This window comes from Sciurus vulgaris (assembly GCF_902686455.1).
Source record: "Sciurus vulgaris genome assembly, chromosome: 4".
Taxonomy (NCBI): Eukaryota; Metazoa; Chordata; class Mammalia; order Rodentia; family Sciuridae; genus Sciurus; species Sciurus vulgaris.
This window is the reverse complement of record NC_136464.1, coordinates 74,090,723-74,114,018: the sequence shown is the minus strand read 5'-3', so window position 1 is coordinate 74,114,018 and position 23,296 is coordinate 74,090,723. Positions and strand designations below refer to the sequence as shown.

Sequence of the window (23,296 nt, the reverse complement as noted above, 5' to 3'; positions counted from 1 at the left end):
CTTATTAAGAGAGTCTTATTAAGGTTGAATCTGCATTACAAGGTTCTCCAGGGGTTCATAAACCCAATAAGTTTGAGAAGCCTAAGTACAGACTTTCTAATAAAATATTGAGTTGACATGGTGTGCGTACTCCTCAAAAGTAAAGATACAATTATTTTTCACTGTGTTGGAATGGGTGAGGGTAGATTACATTAAAACATAGGCACAGACATTTTTAGTATATGTGTCTGAACTGTGAACTTGATTGGTTTAGGAGATCCCTAAGATTGAGACTTCTGAGTCTGTCTATGAGGGTCTCTTTAGGAATGATTCATGTGTGGTATAACAAAGTGAGCAGGAGACCCACCTAAATGTGAGCAGCACAGTCTAATAGGTTGGTGACCTGGAGGGAACCAAAAGGTGGAAGAAGGAAGCAGCAGCTTCAGACTCCAGCTGTTTCACTGTCCCAAAGCTGACTGGCTGGAAGGTGGTCAGGGAGTTTCTAGGCCTTTGGTCCTGGACTGAGGTTGCATCCTTGGTCCCTCCTATTCAGAGGCTTGAGTTTCTTGGACTGAGTGGCTGCTGGTACCTCTAACTCTCCAGTCTGTAGACAGACATTAAGGGACTATCCAGTTTCTGGTCATGTGAGTCAATCTAATTAATCCCTTTTTGATAATCATACTTTATATTTATCATGTTGGTTCTGTTCTTCTAGAGAACCAAACTTCTATTTTTGATTTTGACAGATTGTTAAGAATTAGCAAGTATATTTTTAAAAATATTTCTTAGTTGTGGATGGACACAGTATATTTTTATGTGGTGCTGAGGATGGAACCCAGTGCCTCGCATTTGTGAGGCAAGTACTCTATCACTGAGCTACAGTCCCAACCTGAAAGCAAGTGTTTTTATTACTGTTATACTACTATTGTTAATATTTTCAGAGTATGGGAGATGATATGGTTAAATGAGTCAATTGGAAAAAAAATGCCAACTTTGGAGTAGTAAATTCCCAGTTCAGAAGAAAACATTTTGTGTGTGACAAAGACACCAAAAGTGTTTTTTAATTTTTTTGAGAAAATGCCATACAGTTCTTCCTAGTGATTGCAAATGTATACATTCCCATCTCAGTGAACAAGGGTTTCAATTTCTCCACTTGCCAACACTTATTTTCTTTTTTGTCTCTTTCTTTCCCACCTCCTCTTTGCCAGTCTCCACTGCCTTCTCCTTTTCTTCATTCTCCTCTTCGTCATTTTAATGAATGTCAAGTAGTACCTCATTGTAGTTTGGATTTGCATTTCTGAGATTATTAGTGAAGTAGAACATCTTATTATACATAAGATGTATTATCTTATTAGTAGCTTATATATATACATATTTTTTTTTCTGGGCATTAAGATCATATCAGGGATATGATTTGCAAACATTTTGTACCATTCTGAATGTTTTAACTCCATTGAATCATTTGATGCATAATCATTCTGAGAATTAAAATTTAAAGATGTATATGTGTACAAATATATATATATGGATAAAAATGTACATATAAATGTATAAAAGTATGTATACACAAATATATACAAGTATATATGTCAGGAGTATATATGTGAACGAATCATGGTCTTTGAACAGTCCATAGGCAGAGACTGGCGCCTCTCTTGGAATTTTTCAGTGCAAAAGTGACAAGAGAACTACCTAGTTGTATGGTGACATGCTGTTCAAAGGGGAATTCCTTGCTAGCCAAGAAATTTTTTCAATTAGTAACCTTGGTTTCAAAACACCGGCTCCCTGGAGGTAGAGTTATGGGTATGAGCTGGTAAATCCTAATGGGTTGTTTTACCCACAACTTTGGTTTTATTTATCTTGAAGAAGTTTTCTCACAATTAATCCACTTGATGTTTAATAAACGTGCTGTTATATAAGGTGTATTTTCATTTCTAAGTGGTATAGATTATATTCCTCTTGAAGTATTTTTGCATAAAATGATGATATAAATTTACGAAAGGAGCACATTTATTTTTGAAAAAAATGCCCAGTCTTATGTTGTAAAAATCTCTTTAGATGTTCACCCTGCTTTGACAGCCTTCAAAGCATCCATATCCTGAGAGCTCTCTCAGTAATGAGGAAGCTTTTTAGCATGGGGCTGTTGTCTCACGTCACACTGCTGACAGGTCTGCTTGGAATGAAAGGCTACTGTAGGGAAAAGACTGTAGTAATCTTAAAGCTTCAATTCCACTGCCAAACAGTAGCTGTTTCATGAGAATACACTGGGAGAAAAGACTGCAGGTAGTACTAGGAAATACCTTACCTTCATACAGTTATGAAGAGAACTATAGTATTGCCCTCCTGTTCTTACCTGTTTTGATAAAAAAAAAAAAAAAAAAATTCTAGATATGTACACTGAATGAAAACTTTACTAGAGGGACAATGTTACTATTTATTTTTTTCTGGTCTTTTTTATGCTTCTTCTAAGATCTACCCACAAACTATGTTGGGTGCTTTGTTGATGATTAAAAGCACATGATCTTATTAAGAATTCTGAAGAAAGAAATTGAAAAGAATATCAAATAATTCATCATTATATTTATCAGCCAGTTCTCTTATCACTTATGTTCAAAGGCACTGATTTTTTTGTCTCTTAACATTTAAAACTTTTTTAAAAAAGCATCATTTTGTTCCTGATTGTAAAAACATCAAAAAATGATTGATACAATTTTCATATCCTAAAATCTATTATTATTTATGACCATGTTAATAAGTCCTTCAGTATTTATACAGCACATATTATTTACCTATTCTTACTAGAAAACATTAGCGATTCATAGGAAACATAATGTCATGTTTTCAATTTAGAGAATCGTAAGTCCCATCATAAGGACAACATGTGCCTCTAGGAAATAGAAGGTAATATTTAACTAAGAATTTGAAGGTTTAAAATAATTATATCTAAAAATAGAGTACAGAAAGAAAAATAAAAGCAGAATACTAAGTTGAAAAGTTCAATTACAGATGGACATTGGAGCACAGACCTGAAAAACCAATATAGTGTAAAATAAGAAAGTGTCATGTGGATAGCTAAATTTAATTGGGAGAACATGAGAAACAAAGAAGTTAACACAAACTCAGAAAATACTATGAGAAACACTATGCAGAATTTCAAAAGTGCAATGCAAAGAGGAGGAGTAAGCCTCAGGAACTGACAGCTGACTATAAAAACATGTTTGAATGCAATGAATGTATTATTGATCAGAAAGTAAAATGGACTATAAAACATACCACATGGAATTGAACATGAGTGGAAAAACAAAAATAGAATCTTCCAACAGGATGACACAAAAGACATGTGTTTTAGGAGAACTCTATTTCCTCGGGAAATCCATGGTTTTAGTTTTATGTAGCAAACAAAATGGCAGAGATAGAGTGATATGTCAGTGTGTGGGACCTGCAGGGCATGATAAGGAAGGTTGTATCTTAGGTATTATGGATGTTGGGGTATTAGAGTGAGCAGTAAAGGTAAGAGCTCATGACCAGGAGAAACAATGGATGACTGTCAGGCTAAAGTGTTTCAATTTTTTTTTTTCAAAAATTCTTGAAGGATTCTTTTGAGAAGCATGATAATGTCATGCTGTATTCTTTTCTCTTTCTCTCTTTCATAATTAAATTTTTTTTTTATTTTTACAGACTGATTTTGATTCAATGTACACAAATGGGTACAACTTTTTGTTTCTATGGTTGCACAGGATGTAGATTCACACCATTCCTGTAACCTTTTGACCCAGTTATCCCACTCCTCTGTTTATCCCCAAGGGACTTAAAACCAGCATACTATAGCAATGTAGCGACATCAGTGTTTATAGCAATTCTCATTGTCTTTTAATGCATATTCTCAATAAATGCAGATATCAAATTGGCATTGCAGTGGTATTCTTTGATTATCACAGAAGGCACTTTAGTATACAATGGAAAAGAAGGAGACATCTGAACCTTTCCTTTGGAGAGGTAACAAATAATTAGGAGAAGTAAATGACACAGAGAAAACACTGAAGAAGGTTTAAGATGAAGGGGATAAAGAAGACACATTGTCATGTTTTTTAATTATTTATCCTAGTTTGTACATGACTGTAGAATAAATTTATAAAATTTTGGTAGATCATGCATAAATGGAATATAACCTCTCATTTTCTGATTATACATATTGTCACATTGTCATGATGATTATGAAATGAAAGTACAAAGAATGGCATTAAAAAAAATGGAGACATTTACAACTATCCCTTAGTCTTGATTTTATAAAATCTCCCTGATTCAGAAGTCCACTGCTTAATTCATCCATTTTTTTTTTTGCCTCAAAAAGTGACATTTATTCAAAGAAAAAGAAAAAAAAATGACAAGATGTCCATCCCTTGGCTCCCTTCCCTCCCCGTTCCAGCTGCTCCTTAGCCCCCAGGATTGAACCCTGGCTGGAGCTAGGTAGCAGGACAGCCCCTCTCAGATGAGGTCAGCAACATTGAGGGGCATCTCTTCAATGGAGGTGTTGTAGAAGGTCTCAATGTCTCGAAGAGTCCTCTTGTCTTCTTCTGTCACCATGTTAATAGCCACACCCTTACGGCCAAAACGCCCACCTCGACCAATTCTGTGGATGTAGTTTTCCCTGTTGGTGGGAAGGTCATAGTTGATGACTAAAGAAACCTGCTGCACATCAATGCCTCTGGCCAGTGAGTCAGTGGTAATCAATACTCTGCTAGATCCAGACCGGAACTCCCTCATGATCACATCTCGTTCCTCTTGGTCCATATCTCCACCATCCATTAATTTTTTTATTCACATAATTCACACCCTGTGGATATACTTTTAGGAAAATGATTGATCATATCTAAATTAGTATTATGTTTTCATTCATCAAAAATAATATTCAAGAAAACAATTATGACTAAAGTTGGTGCAGGTGGCAGAGTTTCTGTGCTGTTGATAACAGTTCACAGAGCTTACATGCTTTTTCAAGACAAAGTTTAGGTTTCCCATCAGTTTAGTTTTATATTTTCCTCCAAATATTTTTATCTGGTTTTCAACAGTTTTGATATTGATATTTCAGCTATAATTTCTCCAGGGTTCAAAAGTTATGCAATAAAAAAGGAAAAGAGTGATGCAAATATCATGAAAATCTTTGCAGTTAGGTACCCACTTATTCCTTGTAATAATTTATCCCACTCCTCAGTATATACTCAAAGAACTTAAAGACAGCACATCACAGTGACATGCCAGGATAGACAGCACCCCAGCAGGTCAGATTCCTGCTAGGAGGTGTGAACCACCTGGAAAAATAAAAGGTCTGAAATAAGCAGTAAGAAATAAAGATAAAGCCAGAAATCAGATTTTAAAAAGTGGGTGCCATATGGGTCTCCCAGTCTTGATAGAAACTGGAACTGAAAAAGCCCCCGATCCTTTGTTTAAGGGGAAGTACATCACAGCATTCAGGGTGACAGGGATAAGGTTTCAGTGTGGCAGGGGTCTTGTTGTAATCAGGTTGTTTGGTACTTGGCCAGTTACACCCATCTCTGGGTGGCTTTGATCCTAGGGCTGAGCGCCAGCATGATCTGGACTTTCTTGAACCAGGGAATTTCACCCAGGAGTGCCCAGAAAAACAGCTTCCCTGCCTTAATGACTCAAAAAAACCCCATAATTTATACATGACTCTCAACTGTGATGCAGCCACATTGATGTTTATAGCAATTCAATTCATAATAACTAAGCTACGAAACCAACCTACTTGCCCTATGACAGATGAGTGGGTAAAAAAAATGGGGCATATACACAATGAAATATCAGTCAGCCATAAAAAGAATGACTTTATGACATTTGCCAGAAAATGAATGGATTTACAGACTATTATGCTAAGTGAAACAAGCCAATCCCCCAAAACCAAAGGTCAAATGTCCTCCCTTATATGTGGATGCTAGCACACAATAAGGCAGGTGGGAGGAAATGAAGTTCAGTAGACTATACAAAGGAGAATGAAGGGAAGGAAGGAAATAAGAAAGACAGTGGAATGATTTTGAAATAACTTTCCTATGTACATGTATGAATACTCCACAGTGAATTCTGCAACTGTACAACCACAGGCTGGGATCCTAATTAGAATAAGGTGTTCTACACGTTTGTATAAATAAGTCAAATTATACTTTACTATCATATATAAGTAAAAAGAACAAAAATAAAATTGAAATAAATATTTACTGAATAAAGCAATAAATAAAATAATTTATATGCTGAGGTTACCAGCACCCCAGTAGAGTAAATTCCTGCTTTGAGGATGAGATACTTAGGGGGAAAAACGTCTGAAATAATCAGTAAGAATAAAAGATAAAGCCAGAAATTAGATTTAAAGGGGGGTGCCTGATGGGTCTTCTAGCCCTGAAAGAAACTGGAATTGAACAAAGCCCCAATCCCTTATTTAAGGGAAAGTACTTCAAAGGTTTCAGCATAGCAGGGATCTTGAGGTAAACAAGTTGTTTGGTGCTTGGCAAGTTAAGCCCATCTCTGGGTGGCTGTGTTTGATCCTAGAACTGTGAGCTAAAGCAGGGCACCAGTATGATCTGGGCTTTGTCCAAGTGGGGAATTTCACCCGGGAGTTCCCAGAAAAGCAGGTTCCTTGCCTCAAAGGCTTAAACACCCCGTAATTTATGCACAGTTCCCATCATATATGGTAATGTCCACATTGCCTGAAGGAAATAAAGAGGAATTCAATAAAGCAAATTATATGTAAATTAGAATTGATTTTTCACATATATTCTATTTAATACTAGAGGAAAAACAGAACTGAAGAAGCAGCAATTTCTTAAATCTGACATACATTTCCTTTGTACATATATGAATATACCACAATTTGAACAATGTGTACATCTATAAGACTGGAATCTTAATGAGAATAGGATATATTCCTTGTTTGTATACATATATAAAATGGATTCTACTGTAATGTATAACTAAAAATGAACAACAACAATAACAAGATCACTGCAGAAAGGAAAAAGAAAGTATAGGATCTTGTCTATGGTGGTTTTCTCTGCAAGATTCAGATGACCAACTCATGGGATAGTCACCTGAGTAAACCATGAAAGTGCTTTGCTGTGATAATATACTTACAACCAAACATACCAATATGCAGTACTATATTTATCATCACTTTTTCCTTCCTATCAAAAAAGACAAGGGAAAAATTATTCATTGCTTTTACTTATGAAAAAGTAGATCTTCTTTAGAAAATAAAAGAACCCAATAAAATATGTATGTCTTTATATACACATGCATATTTAGAAATGATATGTGGTTAATTAAAAATGTTTGATAGTAATATAATTTCTTTCATATTATTCTTATATAATTTTAACAAAGAAAGCATCATTTACTCATAATTGGTAAATGAATGTATCTTGTAAATGTATTTCTTCAAATATTGAATAAAATTTATATTTAGCATGTTAAAAAATACTAAAAATGGAAATCTCATGTTCAGTTAATACATGATAATAAACTTGGTAAATAACAAGGGGATTGTTATATTGTTTAATTCCAACTATCTTTAAATTGAATATGAGAAAGAAATTAATGGGTAATGTTTGTCTCATTCCACTTTTTCTTTTCCCAACCCCACCCCTCATTTCCCTCTACACAAACCAAAATTTCTCCATTCTTCTCTTACCCCTCAACCCCATTTCCCCCATTATCGACTTATCAGAGAAAACATTCGGCCTTTGGTAAGTTGGGATTGGTTTATTTCACTTAGCATGATATTCTTCAATTCCATCACTTTGCCTGCAAAAGCCATAATTTTATTATTATTTATAAGTGAATAATATTCCATTGTGTATATATGCCACAGTTTCTTTATCCATTCATCTATTGAAGGGCATCAGTTTTTTTCCCACAATCTAGCTATTATGAATTGAGCTGCTATAAACATTGATGTGGCTGTGTTACTGTAGTTTGATGATTTCAGGTCCTTTGGGTATAATCCAAGGAGTGGGATAACTGAGTCAAATGGTGGGTCCATTCCAAGTTTTCTGAGGAATGCCCATGCTGCTTTCCAGAGTGGTTGCACCAATTTGCAACTCCACCAGCAATATAAGAGTGTGGCTTTGTCCCCATAGCCACACCAATATTGTTATTATTCTAGATAATAGCCATTCTAATGAGTGAGATGAAATCTTAGGGTGGTTTTGATTTGCATTTCTCTAAATACTAGAGATGTTGAAGACATGTATCTGTTGATTACTTGTATATCTTCTTCTGTGAAGTGTCTGCCCAGTTCCTTAGACCACTTATTGATTGGGTTCTTGTATTTTTGGTGTAAAGTTTTGTAAGTTCTTTATAAATTTTGGAGATTAGTGCTCTCTCTGAAGTGCTTGTGGAAAAGATTTTCTCCCATTCTGTAGACTCTCCTTTCACATTATTCATTGTTTCCTTTGCTAAGAAAAAACTTTTTAGTTTGAATCCATCCCATTTATTAATTCTTTCATTTCTTGAGCTCTGGAAGTCTTGTTAAGGAAGTCTGGTCCTATACCAACATGATGAAGATTTGGGCCCTTTGTCTTCTATTTGGTGCAGGGTTTCAGGCCTAATTCCTAGATCCTTGATCCATTTTGAGTTGCGTTTTGTGCAGAGTGAGAGATAGGGGTTTAATTTCATTTTGCTTCATATGGAGTTCCAGTTTTCCCAGTGCCATTTGTTGAAGAGTCTATTTTTTCTCCATTGTATGTTTTTGGCATCCTTGTCTAGTCTGAGATAATTGTATTTATGTGGGTTTGTTTCTGTGTCCTCTATTCTGTAATTGGTTTACCTATTTTGGGACAAATAGCATGCCCTTTTTGCTACTATTGTTCTGCAGTATAGTTTAAGGTCTAGAATTGTGATACCTTCTGACTCACCCTTCCTGCTAAGGATTGTTTTGGCTATTCTGGATCTCTTATTCTTCCAGATGAATTTTATGATTTCTTTCTCTATTTCTATGAGGAACGTCATTGGAATTTTAATTGAAATTGCATTGGATCTGTACAGTGCCTTTGGTAGAATGACCATTTTGACCATGTTAATTCTGCCTATCCATGAACATGGAAGATCTTTCCATCTTCTAAGGTTTTAATTAATTTCTTTCTTTAGTGTTCTGAAGTTTTCATTGTAGAGGTCTTTTACCTTTTTTGTTAGGTTGATTCCCAAGTATTCCTTTTTTTTTTGAGACTATTGTGAATGAATTGGTTTTTCTAATTTCTCTTTCAGATAATTTCATTGTTTATGAATAGAAATGCATTAGATTTATGCATGTTGATTTTATATCCTGCTACTTTGCTGAATTTATTCATTAGTTCTAGAAGTTTTCTGGTGGAGTTTTTTGGATCCTCTAAATACAGAATCATGTCATTTGCAAATAGTGATAGCTTGAGTTCTTCTTTTCCTATTTATATCCTTTTAATTTCTTTGGTCTGTCTAATTGCTCTGGCTAGTGTTTCAAGGACAATATTAAATAGAAGTGGTGAAAGAGGGCATCCCTGTCTTGTTTCAGTTTTTATGGGGAATACTTTCAATTTTTCTCCATTTAGAATGAAGTTGAACTTGGTCTTAGCATAGATAGCCTTTACAATGTTGAGATATGCTCTTACTATCCCTATTTTTTCTAGTGTTTTGAAATTGAAGGAACTCTATTTTATCAAACACTTTTTCTGCATCTATTGAAATAATCATTTGATTCTTAACTTAAGGTCTGTTGATGTGACGAATTACAATTTATTGATTTCCAGATGTTGAACTAACCTTGCATTCCTGGGATAAACCCCACTCAATTATGGTGTATTGTTGTTTTAATATGTTTTTGAATGAGATTTGCCAGAATTTTGTTAAGGATTTTTAAGTCTATGTTACATCTGAAATTTTCTTTCCTTGATGCATTTTTGTCTGGTTTTGGTGTCAGGGTGATACTAGATTCATAGAATGAATTTCAAAGTATCTTTCTTGAAACATGCTGGACACGTATCTTTCATGGGAACTAGTCTAACATTATCATCAGAAACACTGTGAACAAAAAAAATATTTTAAAAAATGCACACGTTTCCTGTATATGTATACATTTTAACTCCTTTCATTCTTATAACCCTATGGTGAATATAGTTATTGTCACTGTTTACAGAAGGGGACCCTGAGAATATGGATAAGGCATCTACCTAAAACTGGACAATCATTAAAGTGATGTATCTAGAAATTACATTTCCATCCTGTCTTTTTCCAGAGTTCCCATAGCTTACTGTTTATTATAATTCACAGTTCAGTAGTAATTTTAAAGTGTACTTTTCTCTTTAAAATGCCATATTAACCTCACTTATACAGTAGACTGATATTTCTATCTTGTAAAAATTGTGTCATGAAAAATGGAAGATTGTGCCATTTAGAGGACTTTTTCCTCAAAAAAGAAATACAATTTTGTGGAAATGATTATAATATAGACAGATGTGAGCATCAAATCAGTCATTTCAATTTTGATGAGTAGAATCTTGCAGGTAGCAAAGTAAAAGGGAATGACACATTTTACCATATTCCCAGATACAAATAGACTGGTAGAAAAATTGGGCATGTAGATATTTGGTTTATTTATGGTGTGCCATACTTCACATAAAAGGACTGAGATTCTACTTTGTGAACTACTAACATCACCCCCTAAGCCAGTGGCTATATAACAATCTAATAATTGCTCAACTTATGCAGATGACCATTTAGCTCTGTAAAAAGGGCAACAAAATCAGGCAGATTAATTGTATGACTGAAATAAAGAGCCCTAAGAGTTGTTTGGGGGAATTTTTGCAATGTTGTACCAGAGGATTGATGCATTTGGCACATTCTCTTTCTGATCCAGGATATATTATGTGATTCTACAACAGAAAGAAAATTATTTCCAGAATGTTAACAAATGATTTATATAATCGTTACATTGTGTGCATATGCATTCTGTTCTAGAAAAAGAATCTCACTGTGGAAAGGGTTATGGGAGGGAAGTGGGAAGGAACAAGGGAAGATTTTCTGCAGGAATATCTTGACCTCTCCAAGTACTTTTAAATGTACACCTGCTATGTCTCCCCACTTCTACCCTGTTCTCCAGGTAAAGCCCCACCACACACATACAAAAAAGTACAGTAGGTGCTACTGTTTGTATCACTAGCATCGTATATCCTTCCTTGCCAGGTTTGGCAGGTGAGAGGAGGGTTAAGAATCAATAGAGAGAGATAACAGCAGAGTAGCTAAGGGAACAATTTTCAGATCATACAGAACACTGTGTCTGTCTGCAAACAAGAGTGAGTTACTTATATATCTTGTCCTTATTTTCCTTACCCTAGAGATGAAGAGTTGGAAATGTATAAATTTTAATGGTCATTCTATTTCCATTCTTCTAATAGTATGTCATTTTTAATGGATTCAAGATAAAGAAATCCATAATTAACAAATCAACTATCTCAGATTAGAAATAGGTAACTATATGCAAATTATGATTTTGTTTTCTATTGGAACATACTTGTACGACTTTGTCTATTCTTTCTCTTAGTCCTACTTCCCCCTGTTCGCTATTCTAAATCCACTAATTAGGAAATATTTTGCTAGAAATAGTATAGTTTAAATTTCATTTTTCATTATTGTTGTATCTCAGTTGCCATTGCCAAATATTTTTCTTATTTTTATTTGTATGATGGTCTTGAAGGCTTTAGTCCATTTACTTTGTTATCGAACATTTTTATTATTTCTACTTAAACTGGAGTTTTTGTTTATTTGTCTTTGATAACTTTTTTGCCTCCCAAGCAACACTTACTTTTAAGCATTTTAATGCTAGAGGCATTTGATATATATTCCAGGCAGAGATCCAGTTTTGGAGAAAGAAAAATACAACATTTCTAACTAGTTCAACTAGTGTTAGAAAGAATACTTTTAAGGCAGAAGCAGTATTTTGCACATTAAGAGAAGTTTTTTCTAGCACTGCCAAACTTTCATAACCTTAGGAATAGTTTTATTATTCTGTCCAAATTAATGCTTCATTCACTTGCCAAAGTAATGAGTTATAAGTTTTAAATCATGATCAAATACATTTCCTTCCTTCAGACCCATTGCCATAATGTAGAAATGTATTAGAAGCCCCTGGATTAAGATTTCAAATAGATGTGTCAGTGAGGCTTATTGTCCAATAAACTAAAATGTGTAGGCACTGCACCATGCAAATGGACCTCTATTCTTGACAGTGGCTGCTGCATTAAAAAAAGAAACAATTTGAAGGCAATAAACATATGCCAAGCAAAAGAGGCTGCCTACAGACAGTGCACTGGGCCCAAGACAGTAGCTGGGAATTGAGCATAGAAAAAGGTTTAAATTGATTTTGGTCATTTGATATTCAGGGCACATCTGCCCTTCAGACTTTCTCTGAAACACAATGTTTCAGACCCTGTGAATTCAACTCATGTCTGTTTCCACTGTTCCCCAGCACACAGAACTGCTGCAGAAATCAAGGTCCCAGACTTGTAATGGAAGCTTGCCCTTGGAACACCATTGGGGCAATGGGATATTAAAATCCTGGAGTCTTAGATTTGCAGAGGCCTCGGTGGTTCTCTCTTTCCTTCTTGTATATACTCTGAAATATCTCCAGCAAATGTCCACTTAGGTTGCACTTGAACACTTTGTATCCCAAAGCGATAATAATTCAATAACTCAAAGTCTCTTAACATTACCTCTTCTTAATGTTACTCCCAGTATGTCTGCCAATTCAACATGTTGGTTGTCTTTCTATCCTCTAGTGCACATCATAATTGTTTCATGACTATATTTAGACAGTTGAGGAATGCAGGCATAACCCCATTTACTTGCCTGTTTTGTATTTTCTTACCACCTACTGAATCTCATGACATGCTCATATGCAAATTCTCAACAGGATTCATGCTATGTTGTGAGAAACTAACTCCTAAAGATGTGTAAAAGATAAAGTAATAAAAGAAGAGAAAAATCCTCACTGATCTCTGAGTTTCCACAAAAGACAGTCTGTTCTCTGGTTATTGTTACTATGCCATCACATTTTTACTTGTTACAAGAACAGACCCTTGGTTAGACTGCTTTCAGTGACATTAGAATATTTCAGGTGACTCTATGTCCACATATATTGAGAGCAATGAAATACAAACTTACCAATTTAAAATATCTTTTATATGTTGATTTTATAAGATTAATTTATTTATGTGGAAATTGTGGAACCTTAGATTATTTCTCTTTTATGAATAAAATACCAATGTCAAATTATCTGAAAATTCTAAAGAGATAAGTTGAAGTATTTTTTTCCTTAAAAAGATTCGGGGTATATGTTAAAAACAAACAAACAAACAAACAAACATAATATCCAAGCAGACCATGATCATGTACAAGTGCTATCATTTTCAAATTATGTAACCTTAGACATTTTATTTAACCTCTCTTGCCTTAGTTTTTTCATATGTAAAAAGATTGCATTCCACAATATATTGTTTTTAAATTCTAATGTAAAGCCATCAGCATAGTGTATAATATTTAGTATGCTTGACTCAATTTGGTCTAAATAGTTTGAAGAATTGATGATATGAGATGATGGTGATAATGAATTTGAAAACGATAATCATGATTGTGATGCGCTGCTGCTGTGTCTAACATATTGAAAATAACAAAAATAAAGATGTAGTAGGATTTAGGTAAAATTTCTTTAGGCTGGAGCATAGACAGATGTGGGGAGCGAGAAGAAAGACACAAAGAAAGGAATCTACATTAGCGTGTTAGTTAGATTTCCATCAGTGTAAAAAACTATCTCAAAGAATCAAGTTATAAAGAGTGAAGGTTTATTTCATCTTATAGTTTTTGAGATTCTAGTCCATGAACAGTTTGCACCACTAATTGGGTCTGTGGTGAGGTAGCACATCATGGTAGGAAAACATGACAGAGCAAAACTGCTGACTTCACAGTAGGGGAGCAACAGAGAGAAGAAGGGTCCACAATCCTACAGTTCCTTTGGGGAGCATAGCCTCAATAACCTAAAGACCCCTCACTAGACTCTGCCTTCCAGAGGTTCCACCATGTCCCAATAGCTCCACTCTGGGGATGAAGCATTCAAACATGGGCCTTTTGGGAACATTCAGGATCCAAAGTATCCTGGTCAGAATGACCAACTGCATGAATTATGATTATTTCCATGCTTGGAAGAGTGTAGTGTCTGACTTTTGTGGAAAATGTGTGTGATTAGAATGAAACTCAACAATGAAAGTTAATTCTGAAATAATGACATGTATTTTTACTAATATGGCACCGGAGAAGATAAATTGAAACAAAAACCATCTCTTTATCCAAAACAACTCACACAAAAGAAGACAGAAAATAGCAATTGACAAGAGATCAAACATATTTTTTGGAAAACAAATGAAGGAATAGAAACAAACTTTGCAAGGTGTCAAAAGTACTTAGAGAACAAGGTAAGCAATTTGCCTTAAAGAACCTCAGAAAAGTCTTTGGTGCCAGACAAAAGTCCATGGCAGGCTGATAAGAGGACAATTAATTAAAAGTCAATAAAATGCATAAGCATGTTAGGTCTTTGTCCCCCCTACCAATCTTCTGGACACCAATCACTACAGAGACAGGAGATTCAATCTCTTGTGAAATTCAAATTAACTGAGCCCAGAAATGAGGTGTGGAGGCAATAGGTGGCTGGAAATGGGAAAATGAAGTAAGAACTATGCATAACAAACATGTTAAGGTTTTAAAACCAGCTGACAAATAATTAACAACTCAATAAAAGGTACATAAAAATGAGGAATATAAAATAGCAAGATTGTAATAACTAGAAAGAGAAGTGTTGACAACTAGGAAAGATTTTTAACACCTAATCTCCTTGTGGATCTTTTTCTGCCTTATGCTATATAAAAGGTGAACTTTTCCAGGCCTGGATCTTTTCCTTCCTTATGGATTGACATGATAGTAGAATCACAGATACTCTGACTTTTAAGTGTGTAACATGCTGGTCAATTAACTAAATAGTTTTCCATATTTCCTATTGATGTTTCTACTTGGATGGCAGTTCAAAAATTGTCATTTATATTACTTATTATACCTCAATAAAATGTTTACAAGAAAAAAGCAAAATGACTTTTAAGAATGAATGCTAAACAAGTTCAAAATAAATATGCAATAATTTATAAGAATCATGATGACCAACTTTTACCCTTGGAACATCATTTATTTTGCAAAATGAAAGAGAATATTCAAAAACTAAAATTTAGTTTCTCCCCATGCATTCTTAGCTGTGATAATTTTCTCACAATTGTTTGCATTAAATTACCTAGAGAAAAATGTTTAATTTTTTCCAGTTTTCAAAACTTCTTGTTGGAAAACAATGGTTGGTACATGTGTTTCCATTGTAATAAAGCAGGCAACATGATGTAAACATCCATACTTACATAATCATGTCAGAACACAGTCTGTGGAGTGCAGTGAAAAGTGAAGACCTGGATGTCCTTTTTCACACACAATATCCACCTGCTTATTCAGGGCATCTCTGAACTTTGGGCCCTGTGGAATTACACTAGACAGATGTCCATGAAACAGGTCACATCAGAATCAATTTTTCTCTTATTCTTCCACAAATCCCAGACCTCCTTTCACTTTTGCACCTTTTCTACTGAAAAGAAGAAGAAATAAGAAGGAGAAGGAGGAAGAAGAGGAGAAGGAGAAGAAGAGGAGAAAGAGGAAGAAGATTTCTCTCAAAAAACAACAAAAAAAATCAAGGCAGATTTTTTTTTTTCTTGATTGGCAATCAACTGACAGTAACAATAAAGGATGAAATTACTATGTATCTCCTGGAGAATAATTCTCCCTGTTTCAAGTAATTTATAGGAAAAGATTTCCTCACAAACTCAAGAAAGAAAAAATTGGAAAATCACATCTACTAGAAAAAAAACTAGTGTGATAAAAATATAAAAACATAAAACAAATCTGTTCCTATATGAAAGTTGACAGCAATAAGTACTTTACTGTTTATGTTGAGCATTATTTTCTTGTCTCAGAAAGTCAACTAATAATGATTCTGTCATTATTTTAGTTTGAATGTATTTATTATTCAAAGTAATTATATTTCAAACAAGTTTTAATATGGAAAGGTTTTATTTCTCTAGAATTGAAACATGTCAATCATTAGCTTAAAATGTTATTATTTAAGTATATTTGTAAAATTCTTAAAATTCATAGTAATTCCAAAGTTATTTAATGGTCAAGTTTACTTAATACTGATATTGAATTACTTACTCTTTTGTGGGTCATTTAATTAATTGGTGTCATGGTTTTACCAAGCCTTAATTTATCATGTGTTTTACTTTATACATCAATATACTGGTTATTTATGGCTCTAAGATGAGCACAACCTATATTTATATTTGAGCCATAATATGTTTACATAGAAAAATGCAAAGGGCATAATGCAAAGAGGATTGCATGAGGATTTATAACAAAATACCTAGAAAGTATCATAATTATAATGTCATAGTTCATTTATTCTGATATAAATGAAATACATTTAAATTTATGATAACCCTAACCATAACCCTAGCCCCAACCCTAACCCTAACCCCAGTCCTTTTCAGTTCATTGTTCCACTAACTCCAGCAAATGCCTTTCACTTTTATGTCCAGGTTGGCAGCAGTTACATTCCAGTTAGAAGGATCAATGCAGTATAACACAAAAGGAGTGTTGGTGGTTCTATTTCATTAGTTCTCAATGACTGTTCTGATGTGGATGAAATCAAATACCAAGAAGATGGTTCTTGGTGTCCAATGAGACTAAAAAAGAAGCTATGAAAGTATCCAGTCAACCATGTGCAAAAATAGAAACTTCAAGTGTACTCAGTAAGCCTTGTTCAGTGACTGTAGCCAGTGAAGCAAGCAAGAAGAAAGTGGATGTTATTGACCTAACAATAGAAAGCTCTTCTGATGAAGAGGAAGACCCTCCTGCCAAGAGGAAATGCATCTTTATGTCAGAAACATAAAGCAACCCAACCAAAGGGGCTCTCATGTATCAGTCATCTTCTGTAAGGGTGCTCAGTGTGACTTCGGTTGATCCTGCTGCTATTCTGCCTTCATTAACAGACTACTCAGTACCATTCCACCACACGCCAATATCAAGCATGTCATCAGACTTGCCAGGTTTGGATTTTCTTTCCCTTATTCCAGTTGATCCCCAGGTATATACCTAGGAGTGGAATTGCTGGGTCATATGCTAACTCCATATTTAACATTTTGAGAAACTTCCAGACTTTTCCAGAGTTGCTGCACCATTTAAAATTCCTACCATCAATGTATGATTCAAATCCTCATCAATATTTGTTACTGTTATTTACTATAAGTGTCTTAGTGGGCTTGAAATGTTAACTGATAATGGTTTTGATTTGCATTTCTCTAATGATTAGTGGATGCTAACCATCCTGTTATGTGCTTATTGGTTAATTTTATATTTTCTTTGGGGAAATAATTATTCATATTCTTTGCTCATGGGGTTGTCTTTATTATTGAGTTGTAAAAATTATGTATTTGTAGATACAAGTCCTTTTGAAGATATATGATTGGCAAATATTTTTTCTGTGGATTCTTTCACTTTCTTCATATGTCCCTTGAAGCATTTTAAATTTTAAATTTTGATGAAGCCTCATTTTTCTCCTGTGTTGCTCATGATTTTGTTTTCACCTAAAAATCCATTGCCAAGTCCAAGATCATGAAGATTTACCCATATTTCTTCTTGCAAGAATATTATAGTTTTTATTCATATTTAGGACTTGAATTCATTTTGAGTTAATTTTTTTATGTGGGATAATGGTTCTTTTTCATTCTTTTCTGTGTGGCTATCCAGTTGTTCCAGTATTCATTGTTGAGAAAAGTCTGTTCTTTTCCTGTTGAATGGCCTTCGTGGTTCCTCTGTTAAAAATCAGTTGTCTGTAAACACATGACTTTCCATGCACTTATCCTAGCCAGCACCACACTGCCTTGATTGCCATTGCTTTGTAATATGTTTTGAAATTGGAAAGTGTAAGTGTACAAGTTTATTCCTTTTCAAGATTGTTTTGGCTGTTCTGGGGTCCTGACTGTTTCACAAGAGTTTTAGAATCACCTTATAAAAGTCTAGGAGGAAGCTGGTTGGGATTCTTACGAAGATTGCTTTGCATGTGTAGATCACTTTCGGAACTATTTCCATCTCGACAGTTGAGTGCTTCTTACTTATGAACATAGGATGTTTTCCCAATTATTTGCATCTCTAATTTCTTTTAATGACATTTTGTAGTTTTACAGTGTAAATTTATGCTGCTTTTGTTAAAATGTATTTATACATATTTTGTTATTTTTGACGCTGTTGTAAATGGAATTGTATCTTTCATTTTGAATTTATAAAAATACAATTGATTTAAAAAAACTCAAATTGACTAAATATGTTTTCACAATATAAGCTGGCATAAAAATAAATAAAATTCTCTATTATCACAATAGCAACAATAATGTACACATAATAATGATTTATGGGTGAATATTAACTATTCTAATTCTATTTCCAAAAGAAAACAGTTCATTTTAAAATCTCTATTTAAAGGTCAATGCTTTGTCTGGTTTCCCACAGGGATGCTGGTGATTCCAGCCTTAAAATGTATAGTATCCACCTTCAGGGATTAGCTCAGATTGTACTGGCATTGGGAAAAAATAAATCATTGCCTTTATTTTGGGTTAAGACAAAAAGACTCACTAACTTCACATATAGAAACAATCTGTGTACATAACAACATGAGTTTTGAGAAGTATAAGCTTTCAACTAACTATTTCTAATACAGAATAGATATTATACAATATGATTAAAACTTTGCACAGGGCCCCAGAACAGAAGTACACTTTTAATTTTATCTTTGATATACCAACGTTATGTATCTAGGAATTACTTCCTGGGTTCTGTCCAAAAGAGGAAATCTTATCCTTAAACATTGTGGAGTGGTTATCTAAAATAATGCTAATTAATATGTAACCAAGTGTTTGGTGGTGGTGGGGTAAAGGCAGGAAAATGATGAACATAACTGCCTTGGTAAAAGAATCCTAGACATGTATAAGTCTGTGCAAAAATCTTGATAATTCTTAATGGTTAATGCAACTTCATGAAACCAAGTAACATGAAATTAAATCAATAGCCTTTTTAAAAAGGTTGAAATGTCTCTTTTCCCCACAAAACAGAGAGTAATGTGAATAATGTACACACAAACTGGGTTTCTGTCCATGACAAGGACTATGTGTTGGTTCATATCAAATCCAAGAATATTAGACAACTAAACATTTAACCATCTTGTGGTTTCCCTTAGTATGCAGCATTCGTTACGGTACTTAGGTCCCTTCACTGGTTTTCTGCAAGTCTGAGGTTGTGTTTCTTGTGCCACTGCCAGCACCTCCACCCTCAGAGCTGCTTTTGTTTTCTTCTTTTCGGTCTTTATCATCTTCATCTCCTGGAGATTTCCGGGATTGTTTAGAGGATTTCTTTAATGTATATGACTTTTTCCGTTTTGAACCTCCTTTTTCATTTTTTCTTTTGCCTTTTCCATCTTCCTCGACTCTCTCACCTTCGTCTTCACTGCTTGCATCTGCAGTGTTTCCACCTTCTCCCTCAGTTTCTGAAGAGCTCTTTTACTGAATTGCCTGGTATCCAGTAAATTTGACTCCTGGATTATTTTCTATTTCCCACACTCCTTCATTAAATCCTTTCCGTTTGTTTGACTTCACAAACTTGTCTTTGTATTCCTTATACCGAAAAAGGTCTTTGGGAACTAGAAATGCAACTTCATGAGCGCCAAAAAAGATAGGGTACTTGTTTGCTGGAGGCTTCTCAGCTCCCTCTGGAAGTTCATCAATCCGCGCCGCCAGTGTGGGTAGCCCTTCATCTTGGCAAAGACGGTCGTCTGCTAAACTCGAGGGGCAGCGGAGGCGCCATTCCGGAGGCTCCCCTCCCGGGTCGTCCTTTGTCCAGCGAAGATGCCAGGAGGCGGGCCAAGGACTGCGCCCCGCTCCCGCGGGCCTTCAGCCGGGCGAGCGGCCTCGCGGACTAGGCCAATGGAGACTATTGACGCAGTAAGAGACACTAAGATGTAGTCTGTTTATTAGTCTTACTGATATTCTAGGTTATATGCCTTTTTGAACGTGAACAAAATCAAGCAAGTGCTGACTATACTTCTTGGTACTTCTTTTAATTTTTAATAATTTTATAATCAAAAGAATAAGTGAATAAATAAGCACCAGTCCACATACACATGTGCATATCAGTGTACTTACATAGATACGTATGGCCACCTGGAGCTGGAAGACAAAGGAAAAACTGAAGTCCAGTTATTTTTTTTTTCTTCACCATTCATGGAAAATTAGAAATTAATATCGAATTTACAATGTGTTGCTACTTGTATTACTTGGGAAAAAGCTGATTTATGAAGAGATAGCATGACCTCATCTCATAGAGCTCTGGTGCTCTACCATCAAGTTATTAAGCTAAATATAAAAGAGTAACTGTGGATTTTGACAGAAATAAACACTCACTCCACACTTAGCCTACAGCATCTTAGATGTATAGGCTACATGAAGCTATGAAATGATTAACTCTTCTATAATAAAACACTATTCACTCTTGTTTCCTATAATGCTGACAACTTGCTCTGCATGACACCTGGAGAAATTACATTCCCTGAACTTAAAACTAAATTTATACTTTACTTGAATCTGTAATTTTTCTTATGTACTACACATCCAGAATTCCGGAAACATCCTTTGCTCATTTTTCTACCTCAATTCTCTAACTGAATCCAAACTCACTTGTTGAGTCCTGTTTCTTCACCTTCTCACTACCTCAACAAAGTGTGTTATTAATTCTTCACTTGCATTTGTACAAAAGCCCTAGAGCTAGCATGCCAATTCTCTCCCTCTATCAACTGATTGTTTTCATAGTTCCTAGGGATATTTTAATAAGTTGTGAACTTGATTTACCTTCCTCCTGTTTAAATTCTTCACTGCTCCTCTCCTCTCAGATAAATTTCCTAAGCATTTGCCTAAGCTACAAAGGTATCATTGATAAAATCTTACAATCGGTCTTAAGTTTACCATTTATCCCATCAAAACTCAAATCTGTATAAAAACTGAGGAATTTAAGTTGAAGGGATCAAAGGCATCTATAGCAAGTTTGAGGTAGGAGAAGAGTTATTGGATATCCAATGATGATATCTAATAAAGCTAGTCATTAGTCAAAGGGGAGACAGAGTGGCCCTGGGCCAAATTATGGTAAGAATCATGGATCTGTAACTGTTGTTCAGAAGCTCCTGTTGTTCCATCTTGGCTTTATAAGCCTGCTGGGACATGTTCTACAGTAGCATCACAGGCTCAGTTTGCCAGGGACAAGTAGACAATGCCCTATGGGATCAGAATTATCCTGAACAGCAATAGAACACCCATAGCTATGTGACTTACTATTTCCGGTGACATCTTCTTAAAATGGGAGTTCTATTTCAATTTCACTTATCTGATTTTTCAACCTACTAAGAGAAAAATAAATGTATTTAAACCCAGAAAAGAAAAAAGAAAGAATAAGACAGGAAGACTGAAAAGTTACAGAAAGTTAAAAGTTAAAAGATTGAATGCTACACATACTAAAAATTGTTTAATTTACTGAAAGTTATTTGAAAACAGAGTCCTCACAACTCTAAGTTCTGACACTTCTTCTTATGTCTAATCTGTCCTCTTCTGTAGCAGTTTGGTAGATTTTTAGTAGAATTAAAATGTACTAATACATCTAAATAACTTTCCCTGGCTAATTCTCAACCAGAAAGTCAGAAAAACAAGATTGAAACCCATAAACACCTTACTAAAAATTCATTTTTTTGCTTTTCTGAACACTTCTAACTTTCTCTGATAACTTTCAGAGTATTAGAGAATCAACTACTCCTGCTCTCCAGCTATGAAAAAATTAAGATAATGCATGTTATACCCCTGTGCAAAATCATAGAGCAATGTGTAATAGTTGTGGAATTACTAGAAGCAGCAATGGAAAGATTCCATATTTTCTTTTTATCAAGTTTTGTCTTCTCCCATTATAGGGAGTCTAATCCTACAATAGTCATATAGGAATCCCAATTTACCCACACCTGAGAGCTCATATTGTACAGTTGGTTATAATTTATCTGATAAAAATAATGCAATTTCATGTGTCAGAAGATAATAAACCACTGTTATACATTATGGGTAATGGATTTGCATGTTAACAAGTCCCAGTAAGGTAATAACCTAAAACAAAAGATACCAAAGGAGAAAAAGTCAAGGAAATGTGTATGTCATCACATACTATGTATGTCAGTTAGCTTTTAGTTACCAGAATAAAATATCTGAAATGATCCACTTAAGAGGAGGAAAGGTTTACTTTGATTCACAGTTTCAGAAGTTTTAGCTAATGTTTGTTTGGCCTATTGTTGCTTTGGGTCTGTGGCAGTACAGTACACGATGACAGGAACTGGAGGGAAAGGAGATATGTTTACCTCATGGCAGCCAGAAAGTGAAAGAGAGAGGAAGAAGCAGCACTGGATTTATAGTGTCTACTTCATACCCTCCACAACCTAACTCCTTTCCACGAGGCCCCACGTCCTAAAGGTTCTAACTGCCTCTTAATATCATCATGGGCTGGGAACCAAACTTTCAGCACATGAACTTTTGTGGAACATTCAAGGGCCAAACTACAACATTAGGAAATGCATTTCTAAAAAAGACACTCTTATACTCCTAAAGTAAGTTTTAGCAAATATAAAGTAACAATGGAAGCACACTCTTAAGCACAGTTTGACTTTTCTAGGGCTTCCTTGTTCTCTCTTTCTCATCTTTCCCTCCTAGTTTATTCTACATTTATTCTACTTCACTCTCCCCTGATCCATTATTCCTGAATCATTGCCTCTGACTGCTCTTATTTATTCAGTTATTTATGTATTTATTTACTCAAGCATTGACAATTCTGAGCCTTTGCCATCTGAGCAATCTAGACAGCATTCATTAGCCTATAAATGCCTCCCCAGAAGTGACCTTGGCATTCCCAGAACAACATAGTCTCCTTCTTACCCCTAGTCCATCAGGTCAATCTGCATGTTATAAAGTGATTGTAATTCTAGGGGGAAACTTAACTAATTTAAAGATTATATTATCTTCCTAGGATACATTTTTGTTAATGCTCTTATATGATAAAAAAGAAAAACAAAATTAAG

General features: G+C 34.8%; 1 protein-coding gene and 1 pseudogene across 2 annotated transcripts in view; one reads left to right on the top strand and one right to left on the bottom strand.

The window, feature by feature from the left end:
- Positions 1-23,296, top strand: part of LOC306659751 (tyrosine-protein phosphatase non-receptor type 21-like) — a 355,478-nt gene that overhangs the window by 278,978 nt on the left and 53,204 nt on the right.
- On the bottom strand, positions 19,325-21,536 carry LOC306658924 (hepatoma-derived growth factor-related protein 3-like; annotated as a pseudogene). Its single transcript has 2 exons — positions 21,522-21,536; positions 19,325-19,972 (listed from the first exon to the last, which is right to left on the bottom strand). The product of its transcript is annotated as a hepatoma-derived growth factor-related protein 3-like (transcript).